The sequence below is a fragment of the Vulpes lagopus genome, chromosome 8 (assembly GCF_018345385.1).
Source record: "Vulpes lagopus strain Blue_001 chromosome 8, ASM1834538v1, whole genome shotgun sequence".
NCBI lineage: Eukaryota > Metazoa > Chordata > Mammalia > Carnivora > Canidae > Vulpes > Vulpes lagopus.
The window spans coordinates 113,402,902-113,425,218 of record NC_054831.1 but is presented as its reverse complement, the minus strand read 5'-3'; the positions used below and the strand labels follow the sequence as shown (position 1 = coordinate 113,425,218).

Here is a 22,317-nt window from a genome sequence, read left to right as displayed (position 1 = left end):
GTGGAGGCCAAGAATGCTGCTAACTATCTTACAATGTACAGGAAAGACCCCTACAACAAAAATGATCCAGTCCAAAATGCCAGTAGTGCCAAGGTTCAGAAACCTTACACTAAAGTGATATACAAAGGCACTGGAGAGAGAGAGAGAGAAAGAGAGAGAGAGAGAGAGAGAGAGAGAGAGAGAGAGAGAGAGAAAGCACAAGAGAATACCTTCATTTTCTGAAGACTTTCTGCCTCCCAAATTCTTCCAAAGTTTTAGGAAGACAGGAGCTTTCAAAGAACATTGTTAGGGATTGAACTGTGTCCCCTACAAAATTCATATGTGGAAGTCCTGACTCCTAACAGGATGATCTTTGGAAATGGGGCATTTGGGAGGTAATTAGGTTGACATGAGGTCATAATGGTGGGGCCCTCATGATGAGATAAGTGCCCAATAAGACTAGACACCAGAGAGCTTGCTTCCTTTCTCTCTGTTGGCCATGTTAGGTTACAGTGAGAAGGTGGCCACCTGCAAGTCAGGAAGCAAGCCCTCACTGGGGAATGGAGCACCTTGATCTTATACTTCCTGGTCTTCAAAACCATGAGAAGTAAATCTCTGCTGTGTAAGCCACCAACTGTAGGCTATTTTTTTTTATGGCAGCCCATGCTGACTAATACTACATCCTACTAAAACTTTCCAACAAAAATTTGAAAGTTCCCATCCAAAAATTCAAAATTCAGGGGTGGAATTAAAAAAACTCAAACTTCAGGATCCAGTAGAGTCCCACTTTCAAAATGGCCTAACACTTCTGTGAAAACAAGAGAGGACTTGCTTAGAGACATGTGGTAAAAGAGACAATGCCTTAATCCCCACTTGCGTAAAATTGATAATACAAAACACATCTCCATTAGGGTCTTCTTTAATTGAAACGATGCTTTCTTTTATCCCTGCCAGGAAGAAGAAAAGTCATGTTTCCAGCTTGGACTGCTGTTTCATCTGCTAGACCTGCTTGTGAGCTAAGCCAAGTTTCATTAAAAATTATTGGTCTCATAACTTTTTTTTTTTTGTTTTTTGCTTTAAAGACCCCCATATGGAACCAATCTCATGATAGGATTGTAGCTGCACAAAGCCATTGGGCATTATGACTGATTCTTGGATTCTTAGAAGATTTTAAGTACAGATCTAATTCCCACCCCTCCCCACCCCTGCAGAGAATTAAGTGAATATTTCAGCTAAATAAATAAATAAATATATCCAAAATTTAAGTTAGACTAAAGAAATGGTGAAGCAGATCTAGTCAACACACAGACATTTTCTTCTTGTCTTTACAAAGTCCATCTCCTTGAAAGACCGATGCTCTGCCTCCAAGAGAACCTCTCCACTTTCTCCTTAGGTGCCAGCCATCACCCACTCTTGCCTGATTAAGAAATTCCCTGGGAGGACTGGAGCTTTTGTAAACGTGTAAAATATGATCACAGCCCTTGCACAAGTATTTTAACAACCCAACCTTATGATAGGTTATATTTCATTGACTTGGAAGAAACACTGCATTATCTGGGAAAACAGCACAGATGTTGCCTAATAAATGTTTCGGTTTATGCATTGTATTAACCTCATGAAACATTTATGCAAATCTCTCATTAACAAAAGGTAAAAGAACCATTATATGTTATGAAGCATACAACAGGACGACCTCTGTTTTGTTTTGGTTTTGTGGGGTTTTTTTGTTTTTTTTTTTTTGTTTTTTTTTTACCTCAGTATTTTATGGGTGTGTTTGTAACTCTTGGGGTTTCTATTTAGAAGCACACAAGGGCATTACAGATTTTCATCTCTTCTGTTTTCAGTTCTGTTATCATTCCTTCCAGCTGATTTCACATTTTATGATGCTAATGGTGGGTGTATGGTTTTGAGTTTCTCTCCTGTCAGCTGGTCAGTAGGTCTGAGGGATATATTTAATAGAATCTGACAGCTGATGGAACTGGTCTCATTGAAAGAGGATTTGATATGTGGCGTGAATGTGAGGACCTTGAATTCGCCATAATAACGGCCATTATTATTCAACCCCTCACAGCCAATATAACTCTTTCTCTTGTACACACCAGTACATGTGTATAAAAGACATGACTTCTGGATGACTTCTTCCGTATACTGATCTGAGGGCCGTTTAGATAGCATGTCAAAACAGATTAGCCGTCTTATCCTGCCACAAAATTAAGGGAAAGAACTCTGTACAACTCTGCCCAACAAATACACATGTGCCTGTAAACAAAGAAGGTATAGAGGGGGGGAAGAGTGTCCCTGAGGTGGAGGCGGGGGTTGTGGGAGCCAGAGCACTGAGAAGTGCTGCAGACTCACCCAGTCAGGGTGCTCTGGTGGGGACCCCAAGAGACACTGCCTGAGATGGGGCAACAGGTAGGAATCCACTGCCTGGGAGGCTGGCAGCAAGCTTTGCCTTATGTGCACGTGTCTGGGACATTAGGCCGGGTTCTGGCCCTCCTCAGCCAAAGTGAATCAGAATCTCTGTAGAAATCAATTTATACATATACACCTGGGCAACCCGTGACAGCCACATTCTTTCCTAGGCCTTTTGTCTGCTAGTAGCTAACTTCACGTAACATTTTTTGAATGTTTGCTACATGCTAAAATTAGTCTTCCTAGAAACTTAACACATAGATATTATTATTAATTATTATCATTATCCCTATTTTACATACACAGAAGCCAAGGCACCATCAAGGTAGGTAACTGGTTTCAAATCACAGCTAGTAACTGGCGGAGCTGAGATTGAACTTCAGGCTGTCAGGACCCCTAACCATAAAGGTGATACTCTTCTGCATCTACTTTATCCTATGCCAGGGAGAAGTGGGGTGTGTGTGTGTGTGTGTGTGTGTGTGTACACATGGATAAGAAATCTTGGGCAATAACATCCCCTTAGAAACCATGTGGTCTGGGATCCCTGGGTGACGCAGCGGTTTAGCACCTGCCTTTGGCCCAGGGCGCGATCCTGGAGACCCGGGATCGAATCCCGGTGCATGGAGCCTGCTTCTCCCTCTGCCTATGTTTCTGCCTCTCTCTCTCTCTCTCTCTCTCTGACTATCATAAATAAATAAAAACTAAAAAAAAAAAATAATAAAGAAACCATGTGGTCCATCCCTCTGGCTGTAGCCATACTCCTATTCAATTAGGGAAACAACTGACTTTTTCTTTCTCTGTAACCTGGTTGCCTCCCATCCCATGGGGCTGTGACAGAGAAAGAGGAGAACCCATGCTCACTCACAACAGCCCCAGACTCAATGTGGGCACTCCAAAACCCTTCTCCTGTTTGTTTCCAATCTCCAAACCCCACCCTACCTTCCTCCTTTTATGAGCTGCCCATCCGGGGTTCACCATTGCTTCGTGAGGATATCATTTAAGGTAACCAGACCAGGAAGAATTGATTCTACATTCTCAAAGATCCTCATATTTGTCCACTGTTATCCGCTGGCAAAGAAGGAAAATGGCCCCAGAGATGTGCATGCACGTGTCAGAAGTACCTGAGGAGAACATGCCAGATGTTAGGAGATCTACTTATAGCTGTCTGTGTTGAAATTACATGGTGCTATACTTTTTAAGGTCAGAAGCATAAAACCTCCTATTGATCTTGAGCAACGCATCCAATTTTGAATGCCTGTTAAAGCCCCAGGCACTTCAATGCCACATAATCAATATCTTTTCATTCTTTCTTTCCCTTTTTTTTTTTTTTTTGGTAGCAAATGTATGAGTTTGTTTATCCATCCTGCAGCCCGGCCTTTTATTTCTCAAGTTGGACACACAGCATGCCAGAGACCCACTGCTCAGACCTCCACCTGCAGAACTGCAGGATCCAAGACTCAGCTAGAGTTGAAATAAATAGCTATTCCTAGAGCCCAGACAGTTTTCCAGGATCCAGGAACAGGGTGCCCCTTGGAGGTGACCAAATGACATGGGCTAGGGAGTGGTGTGCAGAGAGACAAAGACAGAGAAATCAGGATGGAAAATATGAGGCCGTGCTTACCTGCTGTAGACCCTATGATCAGATAATATGTGGGATCCTGACATTTACAGTGGAAAGGGGCCTTGCAGATTTTTTGGAAGAGTTTCTCTTCCAACTTGCAAATGAAAACACTGTGGTAACCACCCAAGGGCTCCGTATGTACTGGATTGTTGAAGTAGCCCAGAGAGGATGCTCAGAGGGGAGACTACTTCTTCTTCTCCCTCTCCCTCTGCCTGTCACTCCCCTTGCTTGTGCTCCCTTTCTCTCTGTTAACTCCCTTTCTCCCTGTTAAATGAATAAATAAAACCTTTAAAAACAAAAAAAAAAACAAAAAACAAAACCTTGGGATCAATCCCTCTTTTTTTCTGAGTCCACCTGGTCTGGGCAGATTTCCGAGGTAGAGTTCATAATCTAGGTCTGGCCAATACAGCATCAAATGGATCACAGTGATTAGTTCAGGAATGGCCACACCACCCAAGGTAGTCTAATCAGAATGGCTTTCAGAAGTTTGGTGGGTGTCCACAATGAGATACCACTTCACACCACTGGGATGGCTGTGACCAAAGAGATAAATACTAACCAAGATTGCCAAGGATGTGGAGAAATTGGAATGCTCCCACAATGCTGGTGGGATTGTAAAATGGTGCAGCTTCTTTGGAAAAGAAGTCTGGCAGTTCCTCTGGAGCTTAAATATAGAGTTACCATACAACCCAGCAATTTCACTCCTAAATATATACCTAAGAGAAATGAAACCAAATGTCTGCACAATGTCCACAAATGTTTAGAGTAGCATTATAATAGCCAAAACGTGGAAAGAAACCAATGTCCACCAACCAATGAATGGATAAACAAAGTGTGGTACATCCATACAATGAAATGTTATTCAGTCATAAAAAGGAATGAAGTTCTGATACATGCTACCACATGGATGAAAATATGTGCTAGACAAAAGAAGCCTGTTATAGAGGACCACATGTGATATATAATTCCATTTATAGGAAATGTCCAGCATGGGCCAATCTGTTGACAGAACATACGTTAGTAATTGCCTAGATCTGGGAGCTAGGTGGGGAGTGAGGAATGACTGCTAATGGATATGGGGTTTCTTTTTGAGATGATGAAAATATGTTCTAAAATGACTGGTGTTTACACAATTCTGTGAATATACTGGTACCATTGAAATGTATACTTCAAATGGGCAGATTGTATGATATGTGAATTGCATCTCAATAAAACTGTTACAAAAAAAAGTTTAGTGGCAACACAATGCAAAGCAGGAATTGGCCTACAAAAATTTACATTTTACGCCTTCCAAGTGGCCAGGGCTGTGGTGGCCACTTTACCACACAGAAGTTCCAAGGGCTACATTGAAAATGAAGGTGACAGCTGAAGGCAAATCTAAGTAATAGAAAGAAACTGGATTCTCAAGAACATGGTTTATGCTCTGAATCCAGTTTCACTTGAAACCAGATTGGCCCTTTGATTCCTATTCCTCACTTAGCCCAGTCTGAGTTGGATTCTGTGTCACTTGCAATAAAAGACAAAACATACACAAAAAAAGGGACTCTTGAGCAAAGAGCTGGGGCTTCCGGCTGTGACTACCTCCAACTCCAACTCCCTTACCTTATCCATATCTAGCTCCCTCTCCCTTCAGCTTTTGGACCTTCGAATCAGCAAAATAAAACTCCATTGTGTTTAATCCATCCCATTGTCCTATCACCCCAGCCTGAATGACTCAGACAGGAACCCATGCAATCTCCCACAGAACTCCTTGTGACACAGAGAAGCAAAGAAAAATCAGAGGCCCTGTGAGAGGACAGAACTGTTCAATGAAAGAGGGACTACAGATACCTTCCAAGAAAGTTGACTTATTGCAAGAAGCAAGAAAAATTTCTAAGATCATTAATTCAATTAGTCAGAGGGAATCAAGAACAAACTGTGGCTTCCATTTCTAGGTAGCTCTTTGGCTTATCTTTATAACTCACCTTCCTCTCAAAACCTCATTAGGACCAAAATTTAAAAGGGAAGGAAGGAAGGAAGAAGGAAGAATGAAGAAGGAAGGAAGGGAGGAAGGCAGATCAATGTTTGAGAATAGGCCATGATGGAACTAGAATCTTGGAGGATTTTTTAAAAGATATAAGGGAGAAAGAAGTGGTTGAAGTAAAGAATTAAGAAGCTCACAGTCCAGTGGGTGGGGAGGGTCCAGTCAGAGGAAGAATAAATTCCCCAGGAGTCTGAAAACCCCCTCAAACTTGGAGTCATGCTCTTTATTAAGCTGGCCCACAGAGCAGTTGGTATGGGACACATTCAAGGACTTTGGAAAGTGGGAAATAGCCAACAGTACTACCAATACCTGGCCTTTCCCACAGCATGAATTGTGAGCAAAGCAAAGAAAAGGTATTGCTGAGGGGACTCACAATGAGAATGATTGCGCCATTGAGGGAATGAATTTGGTGCCCTCATTTAGGGCTATTATTACAGTCACAACAGAATAGTGCTTGGGGCAGCAGTAAACCTCTCTGTCTAATGAGACCAAGTGGAGCTATTACCTGAAAGACAGAGGTGAGTGTAACTGGGGAGAGGACAAAGCCATAAGAGTACATATCAGCCCCACAGGTGGCTTCAGACACTGAAGTCCCATGCTCACACCAGCAAACTGGCAAACCCTGGGCTGCCCATTTACCCTCCCCAGGAATTCACATCCTGCTTCTTTGCAGTCAGTTGAATTCCCAAACTAAAAAATAAAACTGTAGGATGGAAAATGGAGTTCTTTTTCCCTCTGTGAGTAGCATATTTAAAGAAGGATTCTCACAGAACTTCAATTTGCAATGGTGGGTAAACAGGTTTTCTCTCTGTGAATGTATATGATAAAATTTAACAAGCATGTGTAAAGTTTCTGTGATTTAAAAAATGGAGCTCATTCTGAGAAATCAAAGCAAATGTGCTAAAATATTTCCCCATGTAAAACTATACCATGAAATAAGGGGGAAAAAATCTCTGATTGGAGTATTTCCCCATAAGCTTAGATTTTGTTTCTTTTCATGGAAAAGCCTGAAATTCAGAGAGATAGCTCCCCAGTGAAAAACAATCCTGGAAACTTGCTAAAGCCATGAAAGCAATGAAGAGCAGATTTAATAGAGCAGAAAACTGGATCTGAGAGTTAGGAAATGAACTCAAGGAACTCTCCCAGAAATCAATGAAAAAAAGAAAACAAATGGAGATAATGAGAAAAGAGAGAGAGAGAGAGAGGCAAAGAAAGGGAGAGGGAAGAAACTCGATGCTGGGGACCAAATATCCATGTAGGGGAGATTTGAAATGGTGATAACAAATGAGGGAGAAAAACTTCATTAGTGATTTGATGGAGAATTCTTCTGAGCTGAAGAAAGACTTGTGCCTTTAGAATCTAAAGGCAAAATACATTCGGTGGGCCATTCAACCAGTTTTGTAAATAAAGTTTTATTTGAACACAGCCGTACTTGCTCGTTACTGTATCCTCCATGGCTGTGTTTGGGCTACAATAGCAGAATGGAATCATTGAGGCCCGCAAAGCTCCATGGCCCTTTACGAAAAGGTTTGTTGACCCTATAAGAGTTCTTTGGGACACATGTGGGTAAGATATTTGAATTTCAAGGATACAAGTTTTTAAAATCCTATAAAGATTTAGTCCTCTGGAGGAAAAAAAAATCCCAAATTCCCTCAAAAAAAGGGAGGGAAAAGTTGCATTAGGCCAAACTTCTTAGCAAATTCTAGAATAAAATGTTTCAAAATGGGAAGACTTTTGGAGGAAGGAGACTGGGAACTAAGAATTGTATATGTAGCTATGCTGCCATTTGTATATTTGGAAATCTTACATGGAAGGACTCAGAACATATGCCATGGCTATTACTTTGTTGAAAAAAAAAATGATCAAAGAAATACTCCAGGTGGCTGAAAAAGAAAGCAAAATAAATAATTCAGATAGAAGGAAAAGCAGTATAAAAGAAAGATTGCCAAGCAGAGAACCAAAAAACTTAAAGTTAATTTCTCAATAATTGCAGTTAACATGATTATAAAACAATGTAAGTGTCAAAAAATAATTCTGGAAAGAGATGACATACAATGTAAAAATATATTAATTATAATATTCTTATTCTAAAAGCCAGATGGGGCTGGAAAAGGAATTGATGGTAATACTAGTAATTATAGCTTCCATTTTTAGAAGTTACTGTGTATGAAGCACAAAAATAATGCTGATATAAATATTGTTTTTCATAAATCTTTGGACACATCTCTAATACTAATTCCTTAACATAAATTCTTAGAAGGTAAAATGCTGGATCTGAGTATTTTTAAATCTTTCAACACAATGGAAGTTTGAATCTCACCAGAAATATATAAGTGTTCCTTTCTCTCCGCCCTTGCTGACACTGGTGATTATCATTCTGCAAGCAATAATAGTGAAAATAATGTATCAGAAGTACAGAAGTTTGAAAAATTTTGTACAAATTAGAGCAAATTGAAGGTTATTTGCTCTAATTCTATAATTTCCCCTGATACAATTCTCAAATGGGAGAGACCTCCACTCTTTATTTAGATGCTTTTCATTTTTTCCTGAAAGCAGTAGGTGGCATTTTTTCATGGCATTTAAATGACAAGTAAGGGGGATGGAAAATTCTTTATTTGGAGACAACATTTTTGACCAGCAACTGGAGGCTGGTTAGGTGATGATATACTGCATGTTCCTGAGACAGAATTCTCTACATCCATTAAAAGTCATATTCATAAAGGATATTGGAGGAATAGGAAACTTCTCACAATATAATACCAAGTGGAAAAAAGAGTTTATAAGATGTGATCTCAATTCTGAGATTAAAAAAATATTTATTATAGGGGCACTTGCCTGGCTCAGTAGGAAGAGTGTGCAGCTCTTCATCTTGGAGTCATGAGCCCAAGCCCCAGGTTGGGTGTAGAGATTACCTAAACAAACTTAGGGAAAAAAATATTATATACAAACAGTAAGAAAGATATATATGAGATATTGACAAGAATTCTCCCTAAGAGATGGGAATCCAGATGATGAACTTTCTTCCTTTCTTCCATTTTCTAGGAAAACTCAGAAATATTTTGATACACTGGGAAAAAAGATACCTTTTAAGTTAAGGTGGATGCTTAGGGCAATTTTTATGTTTCCTCAGTAACTAAGATAGTATCTGGTTCACGGTGCATATTTTGTCAATGTTTGTTGAATGAGTGAGCGAGTAAAAGATGGTGTATCTTACACAAGAAATAATAGGTGTTGGCGAGGATGTGGAGAAAAAGGAACACTCGTGCACTGTTGTTGGGAATGCAAACTGGTACAGCCTCTCTGGAAATAGTATGGAGGTTCTTCAAAAAATTAAAACTAGAATAACCCTACAATCCGGCAATTGCACTACTAGGTATTTTACCCAAAGAAAACAAAGGCGATGATTCAAAAAGATATATGCATGCCTGTGTTTACAGCAGCATTACTTACAATAGCCAAGATATGGAAGCAACCCAAGCGCCCACCAATTGATGAATGGATAAAGAAAATGTGAAATATATATACAACAGAATATTACTCAGCCATCAAAAAAGAACTAAATCTTGCCATTTGCAACAACATAGATGGATCTAGAAGTTATAAGCCTAAGTGAAATTAGTCCGAGAAAGACAAATACCACACAATTTCACTCATATGTGAAATTTAAGAAATAAAACAAATGAATGAAAAACAAAAAAACCCAGACTCTTAGCTACAGAGAACAAACTGTTGGTTGCCAGAGGGAGGTGGGAGAGTGATGAGTGAAATAGGGGATGACGATTAAGAGCACACTTACCACGGGAAACACAATACATAGAATTGTTGAATATACCTGTGAAACTAATATGACAGGCTCTCTGCTCCTCCCAGTTCAACAGCCAGCCGCATCTGCTGGTGCAGTGCCAGCTGCGTCCTGGAGACATGATGGTGAAGGTCGGAGTGAACGGATTTGGCTGTATTGGGAGCCTGGTCATTAGGGCTGCTTTTGACTCTGGCAAAGTGGATATTGTCACCATCAATGACCCCTTCATTGACCTCAAGTACGTGATGTACAGGTTCCAGTATGATTCTACCCACGGCAAATTCCATGGCACAGTCAAGGCTGAGAACAGGAAACCTGTCATCAATGGGAAGTCCATCTCCATCTTCCAGGAGTGAAATCCCGCCAACATCAAATGGGGTGATGCTGGTACTGAGTATGTTATGGAGTCCACTGGGGTCTTCACCACCATGGAGAAGGCTGGGGCTCACTTGAAGGGCGGGGCCAAGATCTCTGCTCCTTCTGCTGATGCCCCCATGTTTGTGATGGGCGTGAACCACAAGAAGTATGACAACTCCCTCAAGATTGTCAACAATGCCTCCTGTACCACCAACTGCTTGGCTCCTCTGGCCAAAGTCATCCATGACCACTTTGGCATCGTGGAGGGTTTCATGACCACCATCCATGCCATCACTGCCACTCAGAAGACTGTGGACAGCCCCTCTGGGAAGTTGTGGCGTGACAGCCAAGGGGCTGACCAGAACATCATCCCTGCTTCCACTGGCGCTGCCAAGGTTGTGGGCAGTCATCCCTGAGCTTAACGGGAAGCTTACTGGCATGACCTTCCGTGTCCCCACCCCCAACATGTCAGTTGTGAATCTGACCTGCCACCTGGAGAAAGCTGCCAAATATGATGACATCAAGAAGGTGGTGAAGCAGACATCAGATGCCTTGCAAGGGCATCCTGGGCTACACTGAGGACCAGGTTGTCTCCTACGACTTCAACAGTGACACCCACTCTTCCACCTTCGACGCTGGGGCTGGCATTACCCTCAGTGACCACTTCGTCAAGCTCATTTCCTGGTATGACAATGAATTCGGCTACAGCAACCAGGTGGTGGACCTCATGATCCACATGGCCTCCAAGCAGTAAGAACCTCCTGGACCACCAACCCCCGCAAGAACAAGAGGAAGAGAGAGGCCCTCAGCTGCTGGGGAGTCCCTGCCCCAACTTAATCCCCCAACACACTGAGAATCTCCTGACCTTCAATTTACATCCTAGACCCCAAGGAAAGGGAAGGGCTTGGGGAGCACTACCTTGTCGTGTACTATCAATAAAGTATACTGTACCCCCCCAAAAAAGAAACTAATATGACATTGTATATTAATTATAATTTTTAAGTAAATAAATAAATCATTTTTAAAATGATATGCATTTGCCCAAGCAAAATTAACTTTTGGGGGGTATATTTTGCTGGCCTGATTATCCATAGCTGCTTGCTTCTTGCTTCCAGCTGCTTTGATACCTTAACCTCCACCCATCTACCTGCCTAGACATCTGCAGCTCCAAGCTCTGGGGGTGCTGCCTAGACTCCTTCTGGTCTGCTGCAGTGGTAACCACCCCCCCCCCCCCCAGGTCACCTGCTCCATCTGTGAGTCCTGGCTCCAGATCTCCCTCCCTGGGGCCCACCCACTTAGCCTTGGCTTTGCTGGTCCTTCCTTTTGGGTTAGAAACCACCATTGGGGAAACGTTTTAGCCAAATGCGTGACACCTTGGGAAATTGATCCAAGCAGTCAGCAAGGTTGATATCATCCTGTTAAGACCAGCATTATTCCCAGTAGGTTAGTTTCCTTGAAGGGAACTTTAGTTTGTAAAAATCACAAATTGAGTCATAGACTGAACTGGTCCTTACAAGCGAGACTAATATCCACCTCATACATATCAGTTGATGTAATGGCTGGTTTTATTCTGATTTATTAGGACTTCAATATTTTTAAATTCACCCCTGATTCCATGGGAGTCTGAGTGAGGGAGAAACAGCTGGACATTTTTCTCTGGTTGAAAGAGACTTAGCAGGTTGGTATAACACATTTGCCCTATCAAAAATAACCTAGATTACATAACCGTAACCTCTCCCCAGAACAAATATGCATTTGAGAGGCAGTGAAACATACATAATTATAGATGTAAAACACTAAAAATAGGCTCTGTGCCCCACACAGGCAGCCGAGAGCGTGGCACTGGAGCGCAATGCTGCCACGTACGGCAATATTAATAGGAGTTGTGGCACCATCCCAGGTGGCCAAATGAGGCGACGCAGTTACTGCAGACATGAAAAGATAGAGATTTTAAATGTTTGTGCACAAAGAAAGCTACTGTTCCTTTGGCCTGTCGAAGCTGTTCACCTGACTATGGTCTTTCTCCCAGGAGAGAGGGAAATAAGCCATCAACCAATAATGATTATTCCATTGTGTTACTTTATTTTCTTATCAGAACCAATCAGTGTGGAAAATAATGATATTAGCAGCTTGGGTTTAGAAGCACAGGCTCTATCTTCCACAGGACTCTCACCTCTACTATTATTCAATTCAACCAGTCTATACTGAGGACCATTTGGGGCAGCCTTTGCTACATAACAAACCATCCCAAAACTTGATGACAAAGCAACAACGACGTATTGTTTCTCACAATTCTCTAAGTTGGCTAGGCAGTTCTTATTTATTTCAGCTGGAAGTTCCCCTGGGCTGGAGAGTCCCAGGGTGTGCTCATTCACGGGACAAGGAGCCGTGCAGGGGTGTTTGGCTTGGCACTTTGGTGGCCTCTGTGTGGCCTCTCTTCCTGCAGGAGCCTAGACCAGCTTCCCGACCTAGTGGGCTCAGGGCAGCTTCCAGGAGGGCCAACGCAGAAGCTGCACTGCCCTATAAGGCCAAGCTTCCAAAGTCTGCAATGTCACTTCTGCTGTGTTGCACTGGGCAAGGCCAGTGGCAAGGCCAGGCCTCATTCAGAGGTCAGGAAATAGATTCTTCCTCTATAGAAAGAGTAGCAAAATGTTGTGGCCCTATTTACCTTGAGGAGCAAGAAAAATCTCAAATAAGCAACCTAACCTTATACCTAAAGGAGCTAGAAAAAGAACAACAGACAGAATCCAAAACCAGCAGAAGGAAGGAAATGATAAAGATTAGAGCAGAAATAAATAATATAGAAACTTAAAAAGCAATAGAACAGATCAATGAAACCAGGAGCCAGTTCTTTGAAAAAAAAAAATCAACAAAATTGATAAACCTCTAGCTAGACTCAAGAAAAAAAGAGAAAGGACTCAAATAAACAAAATCACAAACAAGAGAGGAGGAATAACAACCAACCCCGCAGAAATACAACCAATTGTGACAATATTGTGAAAAAGTATATGCCAACAAATTGGACAACCTGGAAGAAATGGATACATTCCTAGAAACATACAAACTACCAAAACTGAGTAAGGGAGAGATGGGAAATTTGAACAGACTGATAATCAGCAAGGAAATGGAATCAATAATCAAAAATCTCCCAACAAACAAAAGTCCAGGACCAAATGGCTCCACAAGGGAATTCTATCAAACATTTAAAGAAGAGGTAACAACTCTTCTTCTTCTCAAAATCCAAAAAATAGAAAAGGAAGGAAAACATCCAATTCACTCTATGAAGCCAGCATTACCCTGATACCAAACCAGATAAAGACAGCATCAAAAAGTGAACTATAGGTCAATTGTCTGATAAACAAAATACTAGCAAGCCGAATCCAATGTTACATTTAAAGAATCATTCACATATCAACATAATAAAAGCCTTATGTGAAAAACCACAGGCAGCATCATATTCAATGAGGGAAAACTGAAAGCTTGTTCCCTATGGTCAGGAACAAGACAAGGATGTCCACTCTCACCACTTTTATTCACCATCGTACTGGAAGTTCTAGCCATAGTGATCAGATAAGAAAAAGAAATAAAAGGCATTCGAATTGGTAAGGAAGAAGTAAAACTCTCATTATTTGCAGATGACATGATACTATAATAGAAAACCCCACAGACCCCACCAAAAAACTACTAGAACTGATAAATGAATTCAGTAAAGTCTCAGGACACAAAACCAATGTACAGAAATCTATTGCATTTCTATAAACTAATAACAAAACAGCAGAAAGAGAAATTAAGAAAACAATCCCATTTATAACTGCACCAAAAATAATGCACCTAGGAATAAACTTAGCCAAAGAGGTGAAACACCTGTACTCTGAAACCTATAAAATATTGGTGAAAGAAAGTGAAAATGACACAAAGACATTCCATGATCATAGATTGGAAGAACAAATATTGCTAAAATGTCTACATCACCCAAAGCAATCTACACATTCAATGTAATCCCTCTCCAAATACCAACAACATTTTTCACAGAACTAGAACAAACAATCCTCAAATTTGTATGGGACCACAGAAGATCCCAAATAGCCAAAGCAGTCCTGAGGAAAAAAAAAAGCAAAACTGGACTCCTCAGAATTCCAGACTTCAAGCTATATTACAAAGCTGTAGTGATCAAGACTCTATGATACTGACACAAAAACAGACACACAGATCAATGGAAAAGAATAGAAAACCCAGAGATGGACCCACAACTGCATGGTCAATAATCTTTGACAAATAAGGAATGAATACAGAATGAGAAAAAGACTGTCCCTTCAACAAATGGTGCTAGGAAAACTGGACAGCCACATATAAAAGAAAGACATTGGACCATGTTCTTACACCACACACAAAAACAAACTCAAAATGGATTAAAGACCTAAATGTGAAACCCAAAACCATAAAAATCCTAGAAAAGCACACAGGCATAACTTCTCTAACATCAGCCATAGTAACATTTTTCTAGATCTGTTTCTTGAGGGAAGGGAAATAAAAGGAAAAATAAACTAATAGAACTACTTTAAAATGAAAAGCTTCTGCACAGCAAAGAAAACAATCAACAAAACTAAAAGACAACCTACAGAATGGGAGAAGATACTTGCCAATGACATCTCTGATAAAGGGTTAGTATCCAAAGTATATAAAGAACTGATACAAATCCACACCCAAGAAACAAATAATCCAATTTTTAAAATGGGCAGAAAACATGAACAGACATTTCTTCAAAGAAGACATCCATGTGGCCAACAGGCACGTGAAAAGATGTTAAACATCAGTGATCATTATGAAAATACAAATCAAAAGTACAGTGATATATCACCTCACATCTGTCAGAATGGCTAAAATCAAAAATATAACAAACAGGTGTTGGCGAAAGGGGAACCCTCTTGCACTGTTGGTGGGAATGCAAACTGGTGCAGCCACTTTGGAAATCAGTGTGGAGATTCCTCAAAAACTTAAAAATAGATTCAGTCAGATCCTGGCAGCAGCTGCAATGGCTCTCATCTCTTCTGACCCTTTTTGCTACCTCCCTTTCGCTTCCAGAAACATGGCCTCTGGAGTGGTGGTTTCTGACAGTGTCATCAAAATGTTCAATGACATGAAGGTGCCTAAGTCCTCAACACCAGAGGAGGTGAAGAAGTGCAAGAAGGCAGTACTTTTCTGCCTGAGCAAGGACAAGAAGGACATCATCCTCAAGGAGGGCAAGGAGATCCTGGTAGGTGATGTGGGCCGGACTGTAGATGACCTCTACGCCATCTTTGTCAAGATGCTACCAGACAAGGACTGCCGCTCTGCCCTCTATGATGCAACCTATGAGACCAAGGAGAGCAAGAAGGAGGACCTGGTGTTTATCTTCTGGGCACCTGAGTCTGCACTCCTTAAGAGCAAAATGATTTATGTCAGATCCAAGGATGCCATCAAGAAAAAGAGGACCGGGATCATGCATGAATTATATAAGCAATCTGCTATGAGGAGGTCAAGGTCCACTGCACCCTGGCAGAGAAACTGGGGGGCAGTGCCATCATCTTTCTGGAGGGCAAGCCTTTGTGAGCCCCCTCCAGACCTGCCCATGAGGGTTGCAAGCTGCCCCCTTCCTGCTAGACCAGAGGAACTGGGGGGATCCCAGCAGGGGGAGGGCAATCTCTTCACCCCAGTTGCCAAACAGCCCCCTCATCCCCTGGGCCTTCTTCCTCTCTCTATCCCTGACGGTTCTGGCTTTCCCAAAACGCTTTTGATCTTCTGATTCCTCTTGGGTTGAAGCAGACCAAGTTCCCCCCAGGCACCCCAGTTTGGGGGAACCTGTATTTTTTAATGACACCCCAGTTCCCCACCTGTTCCTCCCTTTTCCCAGGCTGCCAACTTCTAACCGTATTAGTGACTGTGCTTGTCTATTTAGTTCTGTGTATAAATGGAATGTTGTGGGGAAAAAAAATTAAAAATAGAACTACCCTATGATCCAGGAATTCCACTATCAGATATGTACCCCTAAAATACAAAAACACTAATTCAAAGGAATTGATGTACCCTTATGTTTATAGCAACATTATCAACAGTAGCCAAATTATGGAAGCAGCCCAAGTGTCCATTGTTAGATGAATTGATGAAGAAGAGGTGGTATATATATATATATATATATATATATATATATATATATATATATATCAGCCCTAAAAAAGAATGAGATCTTGCCATGACATGGATGGAGCTAGAAAATATAATGCTAAGCAAACTAAGTCAGTTGAGAAAGACAAATACATATGATTCCACTCATATGTGGAATTTAAGCAACAAAAAGAGAGAGAGAGAGAGAAGACAAGAAACACTCTTAACTATAGAGAACAAACACGGTTATAGGAAGGGAGGTGGGTGAAGGGATGGGGGTGAAGGGGGGCACTTGTCAAGAGCACTGGGTTTTGTATGGAAGTGTTGAGTCACTATATTGTACACCTGAAACTAATATTACACTGTATGTTAACTACACTGGAATTAAAATAAAAACTTAATTACAAAATGTTGTGGCCATGTTTAATCTGAGACAAAGAGGCTATGTTATTTACTTAGATCGTCTCAGATAATTCTCACAAGAATCTTGAAAGGGAAGAACCACTACCCACACTTTGTAGATACAGAAACTGAGAATCAGCAAGGTTAAACGAATTTCCCCAAGCCGCACAGCTAGAGAGAGGGCATCAAAATCCATTCCTTTCCCCAAAATCGTAACATTTTCTCTTATTGAACTTGATTTTGGCACTGTCACCATGGAAGTTAGCAAAAAGACCAAGAACCCTCAAGAAAATCTCCAGAAGGCTTCTGTGTTGGTCACTATTTCTCAACCTGTCTTCCAGCCAATCCTGACCAGCCTGTTGGCTCTGACCCTCCACCAGGCCACATCCCAGAGCCATGTGGACTCAGGGCAGAGCAAGGCTCTCCAGGAAGGCAAGCCCTCTGCCCAATGCCATAGGGATGCTGTCGGCTGCAAAGGGGAGCAAGGAAGCGGTGCTCTTGCCTTTTGCTGACTACTTACAGGCACTAGGCTGGTTGCTTTACTAAAACCAACTTGGCTAATACTCGTGGTAATACCATGAAGCAGGCAGGATTTTTTTTTTTAAGATTTTTATTTATTTATTCATAGAGACACAGAGAGAGAATGAGAGGCAGAGACACAGGCGGAGGGAGAAGCAGGCTCCATGCAGAGAGCGACGTGGGACTTGATCCAGGGTCTCCAGGATCACGCCCTGGGCTGCAGGCAGCACTAAACCACTGCGCCACCGGGGCTGCACCCCCCCCCCTTTTTTTTCTAAAGATTTTTATTATGGCAGGATTTTTTTAATCGCCGTCTTGCAGATGGGGAAACTGAAGCAGGTCGGTAAGCGAAGGAGCTGGAATCTCAAACTCAGGCCACCTAGCTCTAGGATCACAATGACACTCCTTCCAGAGCCAGCATCATCACCAACCCTTCCTCATCCTCCTACACCAGCCTCCCAGTCACCCTTGCCTGGAAGAGCACCAAAGCCATGAGTCCCACTTTAAAAGGGAGGGAGACCAAGGTGCTGAGCAATTATAAGAGTCTGTGCTGGTCTCCCAGGACCTCAGCGACAGAGCTAGGACCCAGGTCTCCTGCACCCAGCCCTGGCCTTTGCCTAAGATACTTAAATCCTGGGGACAGTCTCTGAGCCGCAGCACCCTGTGTCAACGTGGATGTGGCAGCGTCCTTCTGAAGCAAAGGATGATGGAATCAGTTGAAAATAAGAGAACTCCTGGTCTTCTCAAGGTGGCTTAAGAGCCCAGACTACTGTCCCAGCAGCATGGGCAAGGGACCTGGGGTCACAACGTGGGCATTGAGGGCAGACAGTAATCATGGAGAGGCTGAGAAGGACTAAGACAGGGGACGTTGTGCCCCAAATTATGCCCCCTTGGACAAACCCTTCCTCCCACACCACCAAGGCTGTGCCTTGAAACACAGCATCCAACAAGTCACAAATGGCCAAGATCCAGACTCGCCCGATCAGCAGATAGGAGTGTGATTCATTTCTGGTTTCCTGTAAATAGCGAGTGGCCCAAGACTCTTGCTCTCAGTGTTGTGAGTTTGATCCTCATGTTGGGCCTAGACCCATTTAAAAATTTTTATTTTAGTAATTAAAACAAAAACCAAGTTATACTCCCTTCCCCAAACCGCTAGGGTTGAGATTTTCTCCACTGCACAATCCTGTTGGAATGAGAAGTAGATCCTTTTCTCTTCCCAGGACTTAGCCCTGGACATTGTGCCCCAAGTCCTGGAAGCCCTGGAGGGACCCAACCTGGCACAGAGTAGAGTGTGATTGGGGGATGGAGGCTCACTGCTCTACAGGTCAGGAGACCTCACTGGAGTCCTTGTTCTATAATCTGGCCAGGTCACTTTTTCTTTCTGCTCCTCAGTTTGCTACCTACCTAATGGGGATAATAAATCCAGTCCTGTCACCTCCCATGAACGCTGTGAGGTTAAATGGGTCCGTGGTTGTAAAACAGTTCCTGAATCCGAAAGTGTTGCCCAGGTGTGAGAACTTAGAATTCTCACGATGAGGTCTGGCCCGAAAAACTGAACCCTTCCTAGCTCAGCCTCCTAGTCCTGGCAGCAAACCAGGCAGGAAACCCAGGAGGCAGCCGCCAACACCACCATGGCCAAACCGAAGGTCTCGCCTGGACCCACTAGGCCTGGTCCACACCTGTGCATGGGGCAGGGATGACACCCTCACCCAGGAACATTCCAGCCTTCCCTAGTCTGGCCCACACCTCGGCTCCCCGCCACCCACTCTGGGGTCGGGGGGCAACTCAAGAATCTGCCACTTGGCATCCACCGGGGAAGAAGATGGTGTCAGGTGACACTTCCCTTTATCAAATCCTCATTTTCGATTTCAATCATTACATAGAATTTTGCTTTCAAATGATTAATAAGTTAGAATCCGTACAGCAAGTTATAGATTCACAATTGTGGGCCCCACGGAGCAAGAACAAAAGAAACTTAATTGTTGTGCTCCATTCATAGAACCTCTAATAACAATGTCAGGACTGGGGGCACCTGGGTGGCTCAGTGGTTGAGCGTCTGCCTTTGGCTCAGGTTGTGATCTTGGGGTCCTGGGATTGAGTCTCGCATCGGGCTCCCTGCTCAGCGGGGAGCCTGTTTGCCCTGTCCTCCCTGCTCATGCTCTCTCTTGAATTAATTAATTAACTCTATAAATAAATAAATAAAAGAATGTCAGTGCTTTGGTGCCTTTGCCTTCCGACTTGGAACAATAGGCCGTTTCGTTGGACTCTGTGTGGCCTAACACCAACCCCAAATGTGAATACGTTCACCTGCGAGGAAAAATATTACCCTGGATTTACAATGGCCCACTGAGCCAAGAAAAGGAAATCTCAAAAATGTTCGTCTGGGCAGTGACCCGGCCGGGCAATCCTTAGCTGGAACAGGCATCTGGGAGACTCGGGTTTTCACCGCGCCTCAAGAAAAACATCCAAATGATGCTCTTGCAAGTTATATGCCTGCAATTATTCCAAAAACAACACCCTGAAATAGATGAGCCAATGGGTCAGGAAACGATTTTCCTCAGAGGGTAATGTCTTCTGCAACATGCCAGCCTCGGGAGTGATTTATGGGCCGGCCTTGCAGGTATTATGGGCTGTCCTCCCAGAGACGCGCCTCGCTCGTCTGGGCCTCGCTGCCTCCCGCCAATCGGAGGCTGGTTCTGCCTCCACTGGCAGTTTTATGCAGACTGTGGGCTCTTTGACTTGCTTTCGTTCTCCCCCGTAAGTGCACCTTATGTGTCTCCAAGGCTCACTCAGCTCCTCCTCTCGGCTCCAGACGGTTTTTCCGACTCGCTCAGCATTTCCACCCGCTGCCTGCCGGGGTTCAGGCCGGCCAGCAGCTGTCTGACCTCTGGTGAACTCGCCTCCTTCCTCACACCTTCGAAAGCCTCTTACTTCTTTCTCCCTTGCCTCCTGGATGAGCTCATCAGACCTGGGAGCCAAAGGGAGCCGGGCCCAGAATCTGCCAGGAAGCGTGCGGAAGGGGCAGGAAAGCACTTTCCTTCTTCCTGTGAAGATTTACTCCTGCGTCAGGCTCTGCACTAGGGGCCAAAGATGCGACCCTGAAAAAGGCAAGGGCCCCTCTAGAGGGGGGAGAGGTCAAAAGCCAAACAAAACAAAACGTCAAACACCATGACAGGCTGTTGCACTAAACAAGACAGGGTGATAAGGAGAGAAGGTAAAGGGGATGGAGGTCCAGGCTAAGGGCAAGGAGAGCTCCCACCTGCCTGTGTGACCGATGTCCCCTCTGGGCAGACACGGCCCAGGGGTGTGTGGCTCTAGGAGCAGACAGTGCTTTGGGCAAAGGAAAGGCTCCCTCTCCATCCCCCAGATGGATAGAGCCCCACCATGAGCAGCCAGCACGTCTGTGGGGAGGCTCTGGAGATACTCCTGGAAAATAAAACATTCCAGAAGACACTTGAGGGGTGATGTGATGGGCTGAGTGGTGTCTCCCCCTAAATTCATGTGGAAGCCTTGTCCCCCAGTACCTCAGAATGTGACCATATTTGAAGGTAGGCCCTTTAAAGAGGGGATAAAGTGAAAATGAGGGTGAGGATGGGCCCTAATCCAATCTGACTGGTGTCCTTATAAGAGGAGGGAGTTCAGACACCCAAAGAGACATGAGAGATGTGCACACACAGAGGACACAGCGAGAAGGTGGCCATCTGCAAGTCAAGGAGAGAGGCCCCACGAGAAACCACACCTGCCAACACTTGATCCCGGACTTCCAGCCTCCAGAGCTGTGAGGAAATACATTTCTATAGTGTAAGCCACCCAGTCTGTAGTTTTGTGGAGGGAGCCATCCAGCCCCCAGGCCAGGGGAAGTGTGGGTGGGAAGGCCCCGAGGCAGGAAGTATTTGGTGGGTTTAAAGACCAGAAATGCTTGCACAGGGGCCATGACAAGCAAATTCTTGCAGCGTTCCTTATTTTTTGAAACTAATATTACACTGTGTGTTGACTAACCTGTATTACGATTAAAACTTAATTTAAAAATGTAAAAGCTAAAAAATAAAACAAAAAAATAAATACCAGAAATGCTGGGACACCTGGGTGGCTCAGCAGTTGAGCATCTGCCTTTGGCTCAGGTGGTGATCCTGGGGCCCTGGGATCGAGTCCCACGTCGGGCTCCCTGCATGGAGCCTGCTTCTCCCTCTGCCTGGGTCTCTGCCTCTCTCTCTGTGTCTCTCATAAATAAATAAATAAATAAATAAATAAATAAATAAATACCAGAAATGCTGCCAGCAGGGCTGGATCCCGGTGAGGCAGGTGGACGCTTAGGGCCTGACGTGGTGGCGGAGGCTGCGGCCTTGTGAGGGGCCCTGTGGGCTGTGCATCTGGGTTCAGTTCAGGTGGCAGCCCCAGGTCTGAGGAGCCTGAGGCCGTCTTCCTGAGCAGGGACAGAGCAGAAGGATGAGGGAGGCACACGGGTGGGAGGCCGCCCTCTGGGTGCTAGCTGCCGCCCTCTGGGTGCTAGCTGCCGCCCTCTGGGTGCTAGCCTGCCACTTCCTTGGGAGTGCCTGTGGAGACACGGGCTCACAGGCCTCATTTTACAGACCAGACACCCCACCCCCCACCACCACCGCACTCCCCCAGCCCCGGACATCTTTTCACGCACAGAATTTGTTTTTCTTTCTCTTAAAGATTCATTCCTCACAAGAAGTCCCAGGAGGGAGATACTAAGGGCATGAACCTTTCCCCTGGGCCCTTGGTTTTCTGCGTCCCCCAGAACCACTCTGACCACAGAGCTCTCTCACTGAAGTGTCACGCTTTCTCCACAGCCCCTCAGCACGTGCGAGGAGCCAGTGTCTTCCTGGGCCCTGGAAAGACGTCCAAGAGTGGGGCACGAACCAAGCGCTCGGACCATCACTTCAGAACCGTCACCTCAACCTGGGAGTCCCCCGGGCCCGCTTTACACCCGCCCCTGAACCGGAAGTCTACCCGCCTCCTGGAACCGGAAGTCTACCCGCCTCCTGGAACCGGAAGTCTACCCGCCTCCTGGAACCGGAAGTCTACCCGCCTCCTGGA

The 22,317-nt window shown here is 44.0% G+C and overlaps 2 pseudogenes; both read left to right on the top strand.

The window, feature by feature from the left end:
• Positions 1-9,959: 9,959 nt before the first annotated feature.
• LOC121497568 lies at positions 9,960-11,128 on the top strand (annotated as a pseudogene).
• A 4,152-nt stretch (positions 11,129-15,280) lies between these two features.
• Positions 15,281-15,783, top strand: LOC121498096 (annotated as a pseudogene).
• The last annotated feature ends 6,534 nt before the right edge of the window (positions 15,784-22,317 follow it).